General features: G+C 45.9%; 1 pseudogene; it reads right to left on the reverse strand.

Annotated features, from left to right (window-relative positions):
* Positions 1-12,961: 12,961 nt before the first annotated feature.
* Positions 12,962-13,515, reverse strand: LOC131751875 (calpain small subunit 1 pseudogene; annotated as a pseudogene).
* Between the last annotated feature and the right edge of the window lie 4,716 nt (positions 13,516-18,231).

Here is an 18,231-nt window from a genome sequence, read left to right on the forward strand (position 1 = left end):
CTGCGAAGCTTTTAGTGTGTGCTTCTTTGGGGAGTTTTGCTTGCGTACTTGCTTTAACCGTGTTTACTCTTTTTCTGCCTGAATCTCAGGCACTCTCAGCCCTTCTGCATTTACTTTACCTAAATCCCTTCTCAACATCAAAGCCTTCGCACAGTGACTTGGGTGACAGTTTTCTGAGATGCTAGGTGAGATGCTCCATGTTCTTGGCCTTGCTTTCATTCTCTACGAACTGTGATGTGGGTCACACCTCAGACTAGGAGCCCTGAATTGTTTTGCTGTTTGCTCCCCACTGTCCTTAGCATCTACCCTGTGTTTGGTAAATGTTTGTTTAATGAATGAAAGATTGAAATGGTGAATCACTTCCTATTGGGAAGAGTCCTGATAAAGGAGGGAAGAATTAAATAAAATAAAGCTATGGTTCCAGAGAGGTTGTTACAACAAGTAGTGATGCTTCCAAGAGAAATGGTATTTGTTTGATAGCATTTAGCTGGGTAATAGCTGAGTGAAATGGCTAAGGATGTCAAAGATGAATTTTTTTAAAGTTTAGACTCACAAAAATTAACTCGACTCACAGACACCGAAAACAAATTTATGGTTACCAACGGGGAAAGTGAGGGGGGGGATAAATAGGAATTTGGGATCAACAGATACATACTACTATATATAAAATAAACAACAAGGAACTACTGTATAGCACAGGGAACTATATTCAATATCTTGTAATTCCTATAATGGAAAAGAATTTGAAAAATAATGTATATATGACTGAATCACTTTGCTGTACACCTGAAACAACAATTGTAAATCAACTATACTTTTTAAAAAAAGATTAACTCAAAATGGATTAAAGACCTAAATGTAAGACCTGAAACTATAAAGCTCCTAGAGGAAAACAGGGGAAAACTCCTTGACATTGATTTTAGCAATGATTTTTTTGGATATGACACCAAAAGCACAAGCAATAAAAGCTCAGAGTAAACAAGTGGAAGTACATCAAACTAAAAAGCTTCTCCACAGGGACTTCACTGGTGGCGCAGTGGTTAAGCATCTGCCTGCCAATGCAGGGGACACAGGTTCGATCCCTGGTCTGGGAAGATCCCACCTGCCGCGGATCAACTAAGCCAGCGAGCCACAACTACAGAAGCCCATGTGCTCTAGGGCCCGTCTTCTGCAACAATAGAAGCCACCACAATGAGAAACAGGTGCACTGCAACGAAGGGTAGCTCCTGCTCTCCACAACTAGAGAAAGCCCACGTGAAGAAACAAAGACCAAATGCAGCCAATAAATAAATAAAAAGCTTCTGCTACATGAAAAGGTGTTCAGCGTCACTAATCATCAGAGAAATGCAAATCAAAACCACAATGAAATATCACCTCATGCCTGTTAGAATGGCTATTATCCAAAAAGACAAGAAATAAGTGTTGGAGACGATGTGGAGAAAAGAGAACCTTTGTGTACTGTTAGTGGGAATGTAAATTGAAATAGTATGAAAGTTCCACAAAAACTTAAAACTAGAACTACCATATGATCCAGCAATTCCACTTCTGGGTACATATCCAAAGGAAATCAGATCACTATCTTGAAGAGATATCTGCTCCCCCACGTTCATTGCAGAATTGTTTATAATAGCCAAGACCTGAAAACAACCTAAGTGTCCGTGGATGAATGAATGAGATAAAGAAAATGTGAGATATATATCTATAGCTATATACTGTATCTATATCTATACACATACACACACACAGTGAAATATTATTCAGTCATAAAAAATGGCAGGAAGGAAATATTGCCATTTGTGACAACATGGATGAAACTTGAGGGCATTATGCTCAGTGAAGTAAGTCAGAGAAAGACAAATACTGAAATGATCTCACTCATATATGGAATCTAAAAAAGTCGAACTCATAGAAACAGAAACATAGTTTGTTGGTTGCCAGAGGCTGGGGGATGAGAGAAATGGGGAGATGTTGGTCAAAGGGCACAAACTTCCAGTTACAGGATGAATACGTTCTGGGATCTCATGTATAGCGAGGTGACTATAGTTAACAATACTTGAAAGTTGCTAAGAGAGTAGATCTTAAATATTCTCATCACACACACACACAGAAAGTTAACTATGTGAAGTGATGGATGTGGTAATCATTTCATATATATACATATGTATATATATTCATTATACATGAATATATCTCATTTTATATGTATATGTAAATGAAGTTTAGATAATATTAACGGCTACTATTCATCAAGCACTTCTGATGTGCTTTGTATTATACCTAGTGCTTTACATGCATATATGGGGGGGAGGTAGGTATTTTTATCCCTATTTTAAAGATGAAAAAACTGAGGCATAGAGAATTAGATATGACCAAGATCACAACACAGATCAAGTTGAAAGTATGTCAGGGTCTAAGAAATAAGCCTTTGTGGGCTTCCCTGGTGGCGCAGTGGTTGAGAGTCCGCCTGCCGATGCAGGGCACACGGGTTCCTGCCCCAGTCCGGGAAGGTCCCACATGCCGCAGAGCGGCTGGGCCCGTGAGCCATGGCCGCTGAGCCTGCGCGTCCGGAGCCTGTGCTCCGCAACGGGAGAGGCCACAACAGTGAGAGGCCCGCCTACCGCAAAAACAATATATATGTATAATCAGCCTTTGGGAATGGGATTTGCTATTCCACAGATTGAGGCAAAGAATACACCAGTGAAGGAAGGGAGGGAAGGAGGGAAAACGCCACTGCCAGCAGGCCACCCAAAATTGGTAGATTTAGAAGTTGGAGGGGATCATTCAGAAAAGGGAAGAAGAATTGACCTCACAGTGAAATGATCTCTGAAAGAACAGAGGAGCAGACTTGCTCTTTTGATTCCAGTGTTTCAATTCTGAGGGACAGTTTTCTGTCTTATAGTGGGATTCTGTGTCTGGCTGATAGCATATGTGAGAAAGCCTCTGTATTTGCTTGACCTGTGTCTGGGAGCTTTTGGGTTTTTGGCTAGAGGAGGAAGGGACTTGGTGCTAGACAATGGAGTAAGGACAGAGAACTAGGGAGGGGATGTCGAAACCAATTCCAGTGCAGCCTCTTTTGCTGGGCTGGAGCCCCAGGGTGAGAGGAATGGGGCCAGAAGCTGATGGGGCTGTCTTTGTGAAAGCTTTTTGAGAAGTGGCATCAAGGCCCAAGTGACGAAATAGAGCTCTGGGGTGTAAGGCATCTATCCTTTCCCCTTCTGCACACATGCCAGGACTTGCTGGCTCTTTGCAGATTTCCAGAGCAGACCCCCGGGACCGACGTTAGCGTTCTCACCAGGGAGGGCCTCTGGTACTGGGAGTTCCCTTGTGTAGGTAGTGGACATTTCCTGAGGGGTGGGCAGAGGCTGCGTCTGCCCAGGGCTGGGGTGGGGGGTAGGGGAGTGAGCTGAGTTGTTAGCATGAGTGGGGTCCGCACAGATTACTTCTTTGGGGTGCACTGAGCAGGGGAGGGGCTGGGGAGGGCTCTGCTCTATGCCAGAACAGACTATGGGTGCCATAGTCCCACAGTGGGACAGAGGAGGCCTCTCTAGAACTGGCCAACTGGGAGTTGTGATGCAACTTGGTGATTGTTACATGTGTTCTGTGTTTTGGGCAATGAGTTTACTCAGTAAACCAAAGTGGAAAATGGAAATGTGGCCTCGTGGTGTAATCTCTGATACAATAGGATTGAAGGATAGAAATTTATGAAAAGTCCAAATTACATTTTATGCCCCCCAAATATATTTGGATATATAAATATTTATCACTCCATGTATCCGTAAATAACTCTGAAAACTAAGATACATTAATGTTTTTAAAATGTGTGATTCACGATGGGCTGCAACGTTCCTATGAACTCTGACATTACATTAAGGTGACCCAGGTAGCCTGACAATGTTGCTTGCGTGGGCCCTATGATGTCAGAGAATGAAGGATGTGTAATATATAAAGCTGTATTGCCCCTAAGAAAGTTGAAGGAAGCGAACATTTATATTTGGAGTTTAACTCTGACTTCCCTCCTATTCTCCACCCCTTGCTTACCCACTGGGGCCACAAGGGCCCCCAGCTGTTCCTCCCTGCACACAAGGTTCGCTCCAAGCTTAGCATCCTTGCCCGGCTGTCCCCATATGTGAAACTCTCTCCTCCCATTACCAACTCTCTCACCTCCTTCATGTCTTTGCTCGAATGGCCCTTCTCCAGGAGTCTACTATTCAATATTTTAGCACCCTATTCAAAATTGCAGCTCAAAATTTCCCCAGTTCCTCATGCTGCTGATACCCCTTTACCCTGCTCTAATTTTTCTTTTCTTCATGGTATTTGTCAATTTCCAGCATGCTATAGAATTGATTTATTTCTTATATCTACTGTTTATTGTTGGTTCCCCCGACTTTCTTCTACTCCCCTCCCTGACCATGGAGTTCTTTGAAGTATTATTCACTGATGGATCCAAGAGGCACATAGTAGGCACTCAATATTTGCTAAGTAAATAAATTCATAGTGTGGCCACTGGAGAAAAACCCTGTGGCTGTTTGATTTTATCACTTTCAGTGCTTTCCCCTCTTAGTTAACTATTTAATGCCTCTTAAAAATGATGAAAATTTTAATAATGAAGAATTCAATTAATAGATTGCTATGTTTGTAAAATACAAACAAAACAAAACAATAAAAAACAAAAAAAACCCTTTTTAATGGGGAACTAAAAGCTGACCACTTTTTGGTCAGCTTTCAGTTTCGAATAAATAGACCTAGTCTCAAAGCAACTCCATAAGCAGCAACTCTGAAGCAGTTATCAGACAACTCCTTAGTACATTTTGCACAGGAAAGTCAAATTTTGTATACTCTCCTTTTAACTTTGTCTTATCCTTTTTTTTGGAAGACATAAATAAATAGTATCATCTCATTTTTACTGTCAGGGAAAGTGACAGTTATCCAAGCTCATCCATGTCTAGGAACAGAAGTCCTGACTTTTACAACTCATCTAGACAAACACGGAGCAGTGAATCCTTGCAGGGACTGGATTATGTAAACTAGGGAGGAAACCAAGTATAATCTGGTTCCTAAATAATTCCTGTCCTCTCTAAGATAACCAAATAATTCATTGTGTAAAGATGAATTCTTTCATCCAGTTTTCTACCATAGGAGGGAAGTGTGCACATGACGGTCTCACTTGATGGAACTGGGAATGTGTCTTGCATCCTTTAGGATACATTTGAAAGTGCCTTAGTGGCTGGTACTGTTTTTTCATTGCTGTCCCCTCTAGGCTTATACACAGAAGTCACTGTATGCTGGGGATTGTTTATGAAAATATAACCTCTTCTCTGAAGAGGGTGCCTGGCAACCAATTGACTTGAAAGAATCATCCATAGTAAGTGACTAACCTGTGAGTATTAAAAAGGAGTTACCGACAGGAATGGCCTTTGCCTCTTCAGAAAATGCTGTAAATCTTAAGACTGAGTCATGAGGCCACAGGGCAAGGAGTGGCATCGCTGTCCTTAGAGGGCTAGTCTCTGCTAATAAGAAAAAGGGATGGTTGTCATGGAGACAAGAGGTGAGTCACCCTCTTGCCTTTCTTTCCAGTAATCCTCCGTCATTTCAGGGATAGATAAAGCCCATGCGCTTGCTACTTAGTGGGCTCATCATGTGCTCAAACATCTTTTTCGCTTCACTTCCTTAATTGCACTTCCCCAAGCACCACTCTTTGGTGTCAAATCCGTGCCCCTTAGAGCTAACAAAAGGGTTTTGCTATGATCGGGTGTGGCTGGGAATTTATAATTTGTATACATGCAGTACATAGCTCAACAGTACCCTACCCGAAGCCTCTAAAACTCTTCCAAGATAAGTGTAAAAAGCAATTTAATAACGTCAATAAAAATATCATTGAGTGACTACTATATACAAATCACTATGCTATTTGAAATAAGGGACAAGCCCAGTATTAGCCCTCAAGCGATAGTTTGGCTGATTTCTACTGACAAAGAGATTTTTAGGACCCTGCCATGAAAGCAAGGACCCTGGGAGAGGCATCTCACCAGGATGGGGAGGAGGAACTTTGAGGAAGCTGGTGGCATGCCAGAAGATCCGGAGGGCATCTGGATGAGGGGAACTTTTGTTAGAGAGAGCCAGGAGAGAGTAGACAAGAGAGGAGCAAAGAGGGTGAGTAAAGAAAAGAGAGAAAAAATAAAGTGGGGGAGAAAGCAGAGCCAAATTTTTAATAGGAAAATAGAACTGGAGAGGAAGAATATAGAGAGGACAATAGGATAATTATGGACATATAAAAAGTCTGAGTGAGCTGGAACAAGCCAGAAAAGAGATGATAAAAAACTACCCAGAAACTAGCACGACACTGGGCCAAATAAGGAAAGAATGTCTGACAAAAGATGAAACCCTTATGAAATATAAGATATGAGATATAAACAAAAATATGTTGGTAGTAAGTCTTATAGAAAACAGAATACAGGAACAGCCAGATAAGGGAAAACAAACAGATCTTGGACCCTGGAGAACCCCTGGCAAGTTTGGCAATTCTGTCTGTGTCCACAGAGTATCAGCACGTCCAGGTGACAAGTGAGAAGTTGTGTCAGGCACTGGGACGTTTGGTCTATCTGATGCCAACAACTGATTCTGAGCTTGGAAACATGTGGAACATGTGGCTGGCATGACTGAAGGAGATACTGGGTGTTATGAGGACACAATATATCCTGTGAAGCAGAGAAATTTCCAAATCCAGGACAAAGTGATTGTGCCTGTGTGCTATTTCTATTCCTGGTTGTTTGCACATACTCCCTTCATTTTAGAGGTATTTAATGGGGGCCTAATATGTGCCTCAACCATTTTGCAAAATCTACCCCCACTAGGTCACTGGATAATGGGTTCATCAAAGCCTGGTCAACAAGTGAAATGGGGTCAGTGGCAGTGACAAGCTCAGTGCTGGTTTGTAAGGTCCCCTGCCATATTCTAACTAGAGCCCCTGAGGAGTACAGTGGAGGCCATAGACTGCTTAGCAGGGAGACACTCCCCCCCCCACCGCCCCTTCTTAGATGGGGAAGACAGTAGCACCAGTAAAAAGGTCTCCCTGGCACCAAAGCAGGTGGAAAGGCCATTCTCCAGCCTTGCCTTGGCCTGGCCACCTGAGCCGTGCCTTTCCTGTCCCTGGAGCCTGACCTAGGCCTGCCTTCTCCCCAGCTACCACCAAAACCCCCATACCTGCCACACCAGCTGCTGCCATTACTGTTGAGAGAGCCCAGAGCTACAGTCTGGGCATCCACCACTGTCTAAGCTGCCTCTCTGAGGAAACATCAAACAAGGAATTCATTGCTAGGGCTGCTGTGACAAAGTTCAACAGGCTGGGTGGCTTCAACAACAAAAATGTATTTTCCCACAGTTCTGGAGGCTAGAAGTCTGTGATCAGGGTGTCGTCAGGGTTGGTTTCGTCTCAGCCTCTCTCTGTGGCTTGCAGACGGCCACCTTCTCACTGTGGCCTCACATGGTTTTTCCTTTATACATGCCTTTATCCAAATTTCCTCTTCTTATAAGGACATCAGTCATATTGCCTCAGGGCCCACCCTAATGACTTAATTTGAACTTAATTACCTCTTTAAAGGCCTTCTCTCCAAATACAGTCACATTCTGAGGTAGTGGGAGTTAGGACTTCAACATATGGATTTTGAGGGGACATGATTCAGCCCACAAGAGAGAGAGAATGGGAAGGGGTGGAGAGAGGGTGTTATTTTAATTGGTGTGATCAGGGATCCCGTCTACAGGGAGATGATAATTGAGCTAAGACGTAAACAGAGAGGAGGCGGCAGCCATGTAAAGACCTGGGGAAAGAGGGACCAACAAGAACAACACTGAGAACAGCAGCAGAGACAAGTGACAGGGTAGACATCTACTGGACGTCTTCTCCGGCCCACTTCTCTCAGAAGTCCCCTCCCACCATCCAGCAGCCCTGTTGGCACGACCTCTTGCCCCAGCTGGAGTTGATAAGATCAGGAGCGAGCTCTTGAAACAAGCTGAGCATTTGGATTCTCTCACCTGGGAGCTTGGATCTGGGGCCCCGAGAGACCCATCAGTCAGTCGGTATGTGTGGCCGCATCTGTACCATGTAAACTTGGGAGCCACATGAAATGAAGAGCAGAGCAAGCTGGTCTGCAGAGATGAATCAAGCAGCTGCATGGGGAGAAGAGACAAGATGCACAGAGAGTTCTGACGTAGCATTTAAATGTCTGGTTCCAGGCCTTTTCAGAGGCCAAGGCTCATTTCTGCATGTGGATTCTCTATGTCACTCTTGCTGCCACTCCCATCCCCCCTTTTTCTGCTTATTGCTGAAGCTGGTTTCTGTCACTTGCCATCAAGAAGTCTTAATGTAGAACATAGGCCCTCATGGGGCTTCACTGAAGTCCATGTGACTTGTGGACGGCTGGGTCTTCCCCACACCAAAAAAAAAGAAAAAAAAAAATGGGGGAGTTCCCTGGTGGCCTAGTGGTTAGGATTCTGGGCTCTCACTGCTGGGGCCCGGGTTCAATTGCTGGTTGGGGAACTCAGATCCTGCAAGCCACACAGTATGGCCAAAAAAAAAAAAAAAAAAAAGAAAGACTTGAACCAGAACTGGCTTTCAGTATTGTTGCCATAGCTGCTGCTATTTGACTCATGTTCCAGGATTTCCCCACTGAATCTCACACTGCCCATACTCAGGGGCCTGGGGGACACCCTGCTCTTGGGAGGTCTTTTCTGGGAACTTGGCATTGGGCTACACCTTCTCTACAAGGTGGCCTGTCCACTGTCAGCCCAGGCTTGCTCAGATTCACGATTTTCTGATCTTCATCCCCAACAAATACTCACGGATGCTCGCCTCCACCTTGCTGCATTCTCCAGGACTGTCTTTTTCTCCCCACCTATCCCTCAGCAGATTCTATCCTCTTCTTTTCTCCCTCCCCAAATCATACATACACTCACACCCCCAAATTATACAACCCCCCTCTCCCCCCAACACAGAATCACATAGGCTTGCTTTACATGGATTTCCCTCAGCCTTTTGCTAAACCTGGAACAGTCAATACACTCTCTGTGTGTGTCTTCTCCAACCTGCCGGTCTGTTAGGTTAGGGAAAGTAAAGAGGAGAAGGCCAGCTGGAAAGCACGTCAGCCACTATAGATCAGCATCTCGTCTGTGGAGCAAACAGAACTGTGGACATTGCCAGGGCTGTGTGGCAGGGTTAGGTGGAACAGGGTTGACTGGCTGCTGCCCACAGATCCTTCTAGTCTGCACACTGGCAATGTGCTGTGCATATTTTCAATGCATCTGCTGGTCAGCAAACAAATATCTCTGTGGAATGAACTGGGAGATCTGGTTTGTGCAGAAAATAAGAGAATATGGAGGAGGATTCCCCCCTCTGCACTTTTGAAGGGCATGCCCTGCTCTCTGAACCCACAAGGGCAGAACCAAGGTTGTAAATCTTGAAGAGAAGCTAAGAGGCACATAAGTATGCCTGGCTGTTTACTATAAACTGTGGAAATCTATTGCCTACAAAAGTACATTCTGATGGGAATAAAGACCCAGGCCTACTAGAGAATGGACTTGAGGACACGGGGAGGGGGAAGGGTAAGCTGGGACGAAGTGAGAGAGTGGCATGGACATATATACACTACCAAATGTAAAATAGATAGCTAGTGGGAAGCAGTCGCATAGCACAGGGAGATCAGCTCAGTGCTTTGTGACCAGCTAGAAGGGTGGGAGGGAGGGAGAAGCAAGAGGGAAGAGATAATGGGGATATATGTATATGTATAACTGATTCACTTTGTTATACAGCAGAAACTAACACACCATTGTAAAGCAATTATACTCCAATAAAAATGTTAAGAAAAAAAAAAAGTACATTCTGAATCATACCCAGAGTGTTAGGCGGTGACTTGATAAGCACTTTTCAGAAGAGGCCTAATTCTTTCTAATCCAAGTGGTAAGTCAAAGCTCTCCAAATCCCTTTCTTATCATTAACTGTAGGATTAGAGCAGGATTGACAGCCTCCTGATAGCCATGATCATGGGACCCTCAAGGGTCTTACAGTCCAATAAGGAGCTGCTGTTTGTGCTAAATCTAGCGCAGAATTGGAGGTGACGTTGGAATTGGGCCGTGAAGAATGCAGTTCGTGTTTCTAGAGATGAAAATGAGCACTAAAACATTTAAGTGAATAAAAGCCCTTTCTGGGGTCAAAGAAAAAGTCAGAACTGGGTAATCGATTCCTGGTGATGTTAGGGGTTAAAAGTAAGAAAAAATGTATCTGCTACTGATATAGGATTCCAATAGATTGACTGTTATTTATTAGCTCCCCTGTAGACAAACCACAGTTTCAACTATAATCGTTATCACTACCCAGTGCTCATTCTGCCTCTGCCAACTCATTTCTTCCTTCATTCATCATGTCGTCATTCAGACGTAATCATATCTACTATTTTCCAGACATCATGTTAGAAGTAGAGGACATAGGGCTTCCCTGGTGGCGCAGTGGTTGAGAGTCCGCCTGCCGATGCAGGGGACGCGGGTTCGTGCCCCGATCTGGGGGGATCCCACGTGCCGCGGAGCGGCTGGGCCCGCGAGCCGTGGCCGCTGAGCCTGCGCGTCCGGAGCCTGTGCTCCGCAACGGGGGAGGCCACAACAGTGAGAGGCCCGCGTACCGCAAAAAAAAAAAAAAAAAGAAGTAGAGGACATAGAAGTAAATGAGACACCCTCCCATCTGTCTCTAAACTTTCTCTCGTGAACCTTCCCTGCCCTCAAGGAGCCCCCAACTATTGGGTCAGGCACACACATTACAAATTAAGTACAGGGGCTTCCCTGGCGGTCCAGTTGTTAAGACTCCACCCTTCCACTGCAGGGGGTGCAGGTTCGATCCATGGTTGGGGAGCTAAGATCCCACATGCTGTGCTTGGCCAAAAAACCAGAAAGCACAACTAAGTACAGTATACTGTGATAACCGCACCACCACCCAAAGCAGAACTGATAGCTGATCACAGTGCTTTTTCTGGGTGAGGCCACAAGCGGCCTCAGCATCCTTCTCAACACAGTAGCGCTCCAGGCAGCCACTACTAACTGGTTAGAGTCGGCACATGAGGTGAAACCTACTTGCCATCCCTTGTTGGGATAGACATTCTGGGTGTAGAACTCAATGGCCGATAGAATGCCTGAAGGAGGAGGAAAGTGTGATCACAGATAACTTGGAGGCCTCTGACTTGGGTGCCTGAATGGAAAGTGATATTATTGATTGTGATAGAAACGGAGAAGCAGGGTGAGAGGGAAAACCATGAATTTTGTTTTGCACATCCTTAGATCTGAAGTTCAACAGGGCATCCAAGAGTAAAGGCTGAGATGGAAATATGGATCTGAGCCCAGGAGAGACCCAGACTGGAGCTATGATTAGAGAGAGTGTCACTGACGCTTGGCAAGTGAATGGCATCTCCCAGATTGGAGAGAAGACAGAGAGGGCTGAGGACAGAACCCTGGGAACACCAGGGGCTTGGCAGTATAAGGAGAAAGAAGAGAGCACCGTCTGGTAAGGAAGAACATTCGCAGATGGAGGTAGTTGGGGTGTCAGGTCCTGGGAGAGGTTGAGAGCCACGATGAAGCTGCGATGAGGATTCGTAACGGTAACATCCTTGTTGCCAACCTTGAGAGAGCATCGCAGGAGTGTGGGGTGGACGGAAACCAACTTACGTGGTTTGCTGGCTGAAAAGAAGGTGAGGAATATAAAACTATTCTGTCAAGATGTTTGGAGGCAGGGTTCAAGGGAAGAACCAGAGCACATTGCTGACAGGGAAGAAGGTGGATGAGATCGATGTTGGAGAGGGGAAGCAGCAGGGATACAAAAGGGACAAATTAATAACGGGGAGAATTTCCTCTTGGAAAGATAAGCACTTATCACAGAGTGTAATTTACATCTATTGGTGTGATTCGGACCACCAGTCCAAGGCTCTGTCTTTTTTCGGTCCTTATTTTATCCCCAGTGCCCAGGAAAACATTAGGCACTGGGACTTCCTTGGTGGCGCAGTGGTTAAGAATCCGCCTGCCAATGCAGGGGACATGGGTTCAAGCCCTGGTCCAGGAAGATCCCACATGCCGCGGAGCAATGAAGCCTGTGCACCACAACTACTGAGCCTGTGCTCTAGAGCCCGCAAGCCACAACTGAACCCGCGTGCCACAGCTACCGAAGCCCGCGTGCCTAGACCCCGTGCTCCACAACAAGAGAAGGCACCGCAATGACAAGCCCCCGCACCGCAACAAAGAGTAGCCCCTGCTCGCTGCAACTAGAGAAAGCCCGCGCACAGCAACGAAGACCCAACGCAACCGAAAATAAATAAGATTAATTTAAAAATAAATAAAAATGGTCTTTAAAAAAAAAAACACCACCAGGCACCGAATGAATACATGTTGAATAAAGTGAATAAATGGTTAAATAGCATCCCCTTTTCTTAGACATGAAGGAAGGAGTCACTGGGACAATTATTCTTGATAGCAAGGGGAGGAGACAATCTTTATTTATTTATTTTTTTTCAGAGAGAGCAGCAACTAGGGTGCATTTATTTCCTCCTGGGCCTGGCAGGCTGGGAGCAGAATACAGACAAAGGCACTGGGGCATGTGACCTGTTATGGCCTGAGTTCAGCTGCCTGGGTGGTAACTGGGTGGGTGTGCCAGGGTGTATGGGGACTGGAGTGATCCTCTCAGAACTGAGAGAAGGGCCCTTGGGGTGTGCAAGCAACACAAATGTTGGGCTTGGCACAGATGCAAGAGAAGAGTTATGGAGCAGATGTGAGATGGGTGTGCTGGGGCAGGGTGTGTTGAAGCATGTTGGGCCCCTGGCTGTTGACTGAGAATCTGGGTGCAAAGGGCTGGGAGAACACAAAGGCCTGTGGGTCAGCAGGAGCCCTGAAGATGTGACTACTACAGCAGGGCGATGAGGGGGCAGGTCTGGGACTCCGTTCAGGAATACATGGTCAGCTGCAGCCACTCCTGGATGTTCACCTGGGTTTGTCCAGTGCCATCTTTGTCAAGAGATTTGAAGGCACGGAACATCGCATCCAGTCTGACCAGGCAGTTGATGAAGTTGTCAGATTCAGTGTTCCCTCCCTCATCTGAGTAGCGTGGGATGATCGTGTTGTAGAGATGCTCATTCAGGTGGAATCCTGCTGCCTCAAAGGTCCCCGGGAGTTCACTGCTGCCAGCGGTCCCTGAACAGTCAATGTCAAACTGTTTGTTTATGGCCTGCCACTTTTTGATGTTGTTCCACAAGTACGTGAATTCCTCGAAGCCCAGCTTGCCGGTCGTGTCACTATCCATAACGGCCACCATGCTGTGACATGTGTCAACGCCAAAATCATCCATCTTCAGATCAGGATGTCGGGTCACGACTTTGTTGAGAATGTTCATGAGTTCTGTGGCACTGACCTCCATGTCCTCTCCAGCCAGCTGGGCAAAGAGCCTCCGGAACTTCCGGGCCTTCTCTCTCTCATTGGCTGCAATGTTGGAGTAATGGGTGCGAGGGGGGCAGGGGCTCTGGGTTGTACTGCACAGACGCCTCACCCATTCTGTTCTTGCTGGACAAGCCTCTTCCTCCAGGCCCCGAGACAATCTTTTTTAACTGGTGATAAAGAAGGTGGTGAAGAGTGCAGGTGTGGGCAGAGAAACTGGTGGTTCAGTTATGATCAAATCCGCCAGAATTCATATAAAAGCTATACCAGAATTTTCACTCTTAAAGACAAAGAAAGAAAGGCAACAGTCAATAATTCCTTTAGAAATACACACTAAAAGTCATGTGACTAAGGATTTCTAAAGCTCAGTGACTAATGATGGATATGGTACTTCCTTTATACTTTTCTTTCAAGAGATAACACCCAGACAAACATAGAGTAACCAGCTCTGTCTTCTAGCATTTCTCTGATAGGTGGAAACTTTCTAAAATAAATAGAGGTGTACTATTTTTTCAAATAGAAGTGCGATCAGGTCTGGGAAAATAGTGTTTTCTTCCACTTGTGTCTTTTTTTCCCTTTGGGATTAAAAAATTTTTTTCAGTGTTTTCCCTTTGATATAGCCTGTGAGGAAACAAAATTGCATAGCTTTTTAAAATAATTAATTAATTAATTAAATTATTTATTTTTGGCTGTGTTGGGTCTTCGTTGCTGCACACGGGCTTTCTCTAGTTGTGGTGAGTGGGGGCTACTCTTCGTAGTGGTGTGTGGACTTCTCATTGCGATGGCTTCTCTAGTTGTGGAGCACAGGCTCTAGGCACACAGGCTTCAGTAGTTGTGGCACGTGGGCTCAGTAGTTGTGGCTCATGGGCTCTAGAGTGCAGGCTCAGTAGTTGTGGTGCACGGGCTTCATTGCTCCATGGAATGTGGGATCTTCCCAGACCAGGGATCAAACCCGTGTCCTCTGCATTGGCAGGCATACTCTCAACCACTGTGCCACCAGGGAAGCCCCAAAATTGCATAGCTTTTTGCCAAAAAAATTATAATTCTGGCAGCTACGTCATCATATTTGTACCTCCTTATAATTAAGATGAGGTTTGAAAAAAATATTTTTATTCCTTTAATGCTACTGTAGAGTCTGTTATTCCTTCCGTTCTTTCTCATCTGCTTATCTGCTTTTTCTGAAGGGTAGGCACTTTTACATGACAGTAGCTTCCAGGTTACTGAGATCTTTAGACAGCTCTCTCTAACTGCGTCACTCCCTGTTCCTCACCACCTCTTTATATTTTCAACTGTCAGTGAACTCTGTGGCAGGAATCAGGTCTGCCACCCCAGGACACAGAACAGGCCCCAGGGCCTCAGATTGCCCACTTCTTGAAGAGAAAGAACCCCTTTTTTTTTTTATGGGGACTGTACAGGTTGGTTGCTAACTCCTGAATTCTCTCGAAACAGATTTGAGTTTCTTAGAGGAAAGGTCCGAGTGAGGAAAATCCAATGTGATTTTGACTCGGAGGTCAGTTGGCCTTGTAGGAGCCCCCAGGGTGGGTCCTCGCAAAGCTGGAGAAGAGGCAGATTCAGCCACATCCCAAAGAGATGGGCCCTTCTGAACGCCGTTCCCCAAAGCCAGAATCTTACAGAGTAGATGTGTTAATGTTTTGGGTTAGGTCCCTTTGGCTGTTTTTTAAAAGAGGATGCTTGGCGGTTCCTCATATTATCACAGTGGCATCAAATCATGTGCTTCTCTGTTTGGACATCAGGGTACCTCCTATTCCTGGCTCAGTGGGTTTAGAGGTGTGTGTCATGTGCCTAAGCATAAGAGACTCTCTGGAGAATCCCTTCGTCTCCTGTTGCTACAGGTGAGGGTGTCCAAGCATTTAGAAATAGGGCGTCCTCACAGCTTAAGTGCATGTGAGGAAAACATAGATAGAACTCAAGCCAAGTAGCATGGTTTATTGGCTCAGTTGGCAGTAGAGACTCTCATGACCCAGGAGACATGCTTCAGACAAGGACAGAGTCTTGCATCTGGGTGTAGCCCCTCGGGGCAGTTCAAAGCTCCAGACTTGACTTGAAGTCAAAGGGAGCCTCTGCGGTTGAATGGAAGCAGTGGACGGTCTGACGTTAGTCAAAGCCATATGAACTGTGGTTCAGTCCTCTGTGCATCTGGGCCTGGTAGGCAACAAGGCAGGAGGCCTGGGGGTTTAGGGGCAAGAGATCCAGTTCCCATATTCATAAGAGCCTCAGATTTGGACTTCTGCACTACCTGCAAATGAGGTTATGAATTCAGACACAAAGCTGTAGTTACAGGAGGGAAAGAAGACAGTATTCATCATATAATTTTAATTCTAAATACACAAACAGGGCTTCCCTGGTGGCGCAGTGGTTGAGAGTCCGCCTGCCGATGCAGGGGATACGGGTTCGTGCCCCGGTTCGGGAAGGTCCCACATGCCGTGGAGCGGCTGGGCCCGTGAGCCATGGCTGCTGAGCCTGCGCGTCCGGAGCCTGTGCTCCACAACGGGAGAGGCCACAACAGTGAGAGGCCCGCATACCGCAAAAAAAAAAAAACCCACAATAAACCACAAACATTAAAACTTACTATGACTTTAAAATCTTATTTATCCATTGTTCATTTTTTAAATATACTAGGAGCCTCAAAGATGGAATTGAACTGCCTTCACTCTGCTTTCTTGCTCGCAGAGGGGCTGTTAGTAAGTAAGTGTTGACTGAATAACTAGGAGGCAGGGAGTCTGAATAATACATGATTATGGAGAGTTTACCAAGAGAAACAGTTCTACACCCTTTTCCTGGCAGTCATATATCTCCTGTTCACCCCCGAGAATGTAGAGCTCCCAAGGGAACACAGCCAGCTGCTACCACCCCCACCAGGGCTGCCCGAGCTGCAGTGAGCTCCACACAGAGCCCAACAGCTCTAGCACAAGGCTCAGCTTCCTCCCAAGCCTGGTTACTCCCCGAATGGCTCCACCCATCTACTGATCACCTTGGGTGGTGGGGAGACCAAGATATATCTGGAAGAGGGCACGTGAAAAGAGCCATAATAATAGTGCAGGTTTCTCCCACTGCACGAAGGGAAACAAATCTCATGATGATTTATATAGTTCATGTTTTGCTGCAGAGCTGAGCTCTCGCTGCCCCGCAAAGCCTTTGGGATGAAAGACGACACTAACGCTCATTTCTCCTTGGCTGTTCACACATAGTCAGTCGTTAAAGCCACACCTGAAGCCTTTCATCTAGAAATACATTTAGGTTAATGAATTCAGAGTATCAGTATAATCAGCCACAGAGCTTTGGTATTCAGGCTCTTTCAGTTAAACAGTGTAAGGTCCAGGACACCAAGAACCACCAGTCAAGATAGACAAACCGGCAGCAATATCCATGGGGTGATAGGAATGATCATCTCTTTTCAGTTCCATCCAACAAATATTTAGCTAGGCTTACTCTGTATAAGCACTGTGCCAGGTCTCAGGAGGAGAGAGAATTCGCTTCTTGTTCTCAGAGACATTGGGAGCAGTTTGGTGTCATTCAGAATTCAGGCTTTGGAGTCAGATAGACCAGTGTGCAAAAGTGCTTGGCAGAGAAACTGTCCATACAGGATCTGAGTAAAGGGTGTGGTTCCTTTTCTTTTTTTGCCAGAAGCTTTGCTCTCACCAGCCCTGTCAAGGACCGGCCTCCTGCCCCTGAGTCCCAGATCTTGGCTGGACCCCTGCATTGTGTTGCCAGAGCTGGTGGAAGCCAGGCACCTTCTTGGCTCTCTACTCAAGTCTGCTCCTTATAACCAGACACCATATCCCTTCTGCTCTCCAGGATGCTTATCTGTGGCCAAAGCTGAGCCTCCTTGATGCTGCCTGGCTGAATTTCTGGGATCCATCCCTGACCCGGCCTGTCATGAGACCAACTACATCTACGCTAAGTCAATTTTACTACTGAAAAACCTCTGATGCCCCAGCTCCCGGCAAATCAGTTTTCTTAAACCTCACCTTTGGGGCTTCCCTGGTGGTGCAGTGGTTGAGAGTCTGCCTGCCGATGCAGGGGACACGGGTTCGTGCCCCGGTCTGGGAAGATCCCACATGCCGCGGAGCGGCTGGGCCTGTAAGCCATGGCCGCTGAGCCTGTGCGTCCGGAGCCTGTGCTCCGCAACGGGAGAGGCCACAACAGTGAGAGGCCTGTGTACTGCAAAAAAAAAAAAAAAAAAAAAACCACTTCACCTTTGGTCATATCACACCTGCTCAGAAACTCTCAGTGACTCCCCATGAGCTCTAAATTAAGATGAAATCTCAGCCTGAGGGTCTTGGTTTGGCATAATCTAGCCTAGCCCACCTCTTTAGTTTCATCTTTCTTCCCACCTGTGTGTAACATACCAGCCTTAGTGGCTCCACTCTTAGGGGACTAATTGCATTGCTTAAGTATGTTCTGATCCTTCCTTCCTATGTCCTTTGCCCTTGCTAGACTTTGATGGGATTTCACCATAGGAAGATAGAAGGAGATGGAGGAAGATGGCTAAAGGGGACAATAGGAGCATAGATGACATAGATCTGGGAGTCTGTGGACACCAGAGAGGAGATATGCTTGGTTACTGGATATTGGGCACTTACAATCCCAGAATTATAGCCCTTAAATAGGAAACTTAACATATCATCTGCTCTACCCCTGGCCTTCATGCTGGAGAATTTTTTTTTTTTTTTTTTTTTTTTTTTTTGTGGTACGCAGGCCTCTCACTGTTGTGGCCTCTCCCATTGCGGAGCACAGGCTCTGGACACACAGGCTCAGCGG

Source organism: Kogia breviceps, chromosome 3, assembly GCF_026419965.1.
Source record: "Kogia breviceps isolate mKogBre1 chromosome 3, mKogBre1 haplotype 1, whole genome shotgun sequence".
NCBI classification, from domain to species: Eukaryota; Metazoa; Chordata; class Mammalia; order Artiodactyla; family Physeteridae; genus Kogia; species Kogia breviceps.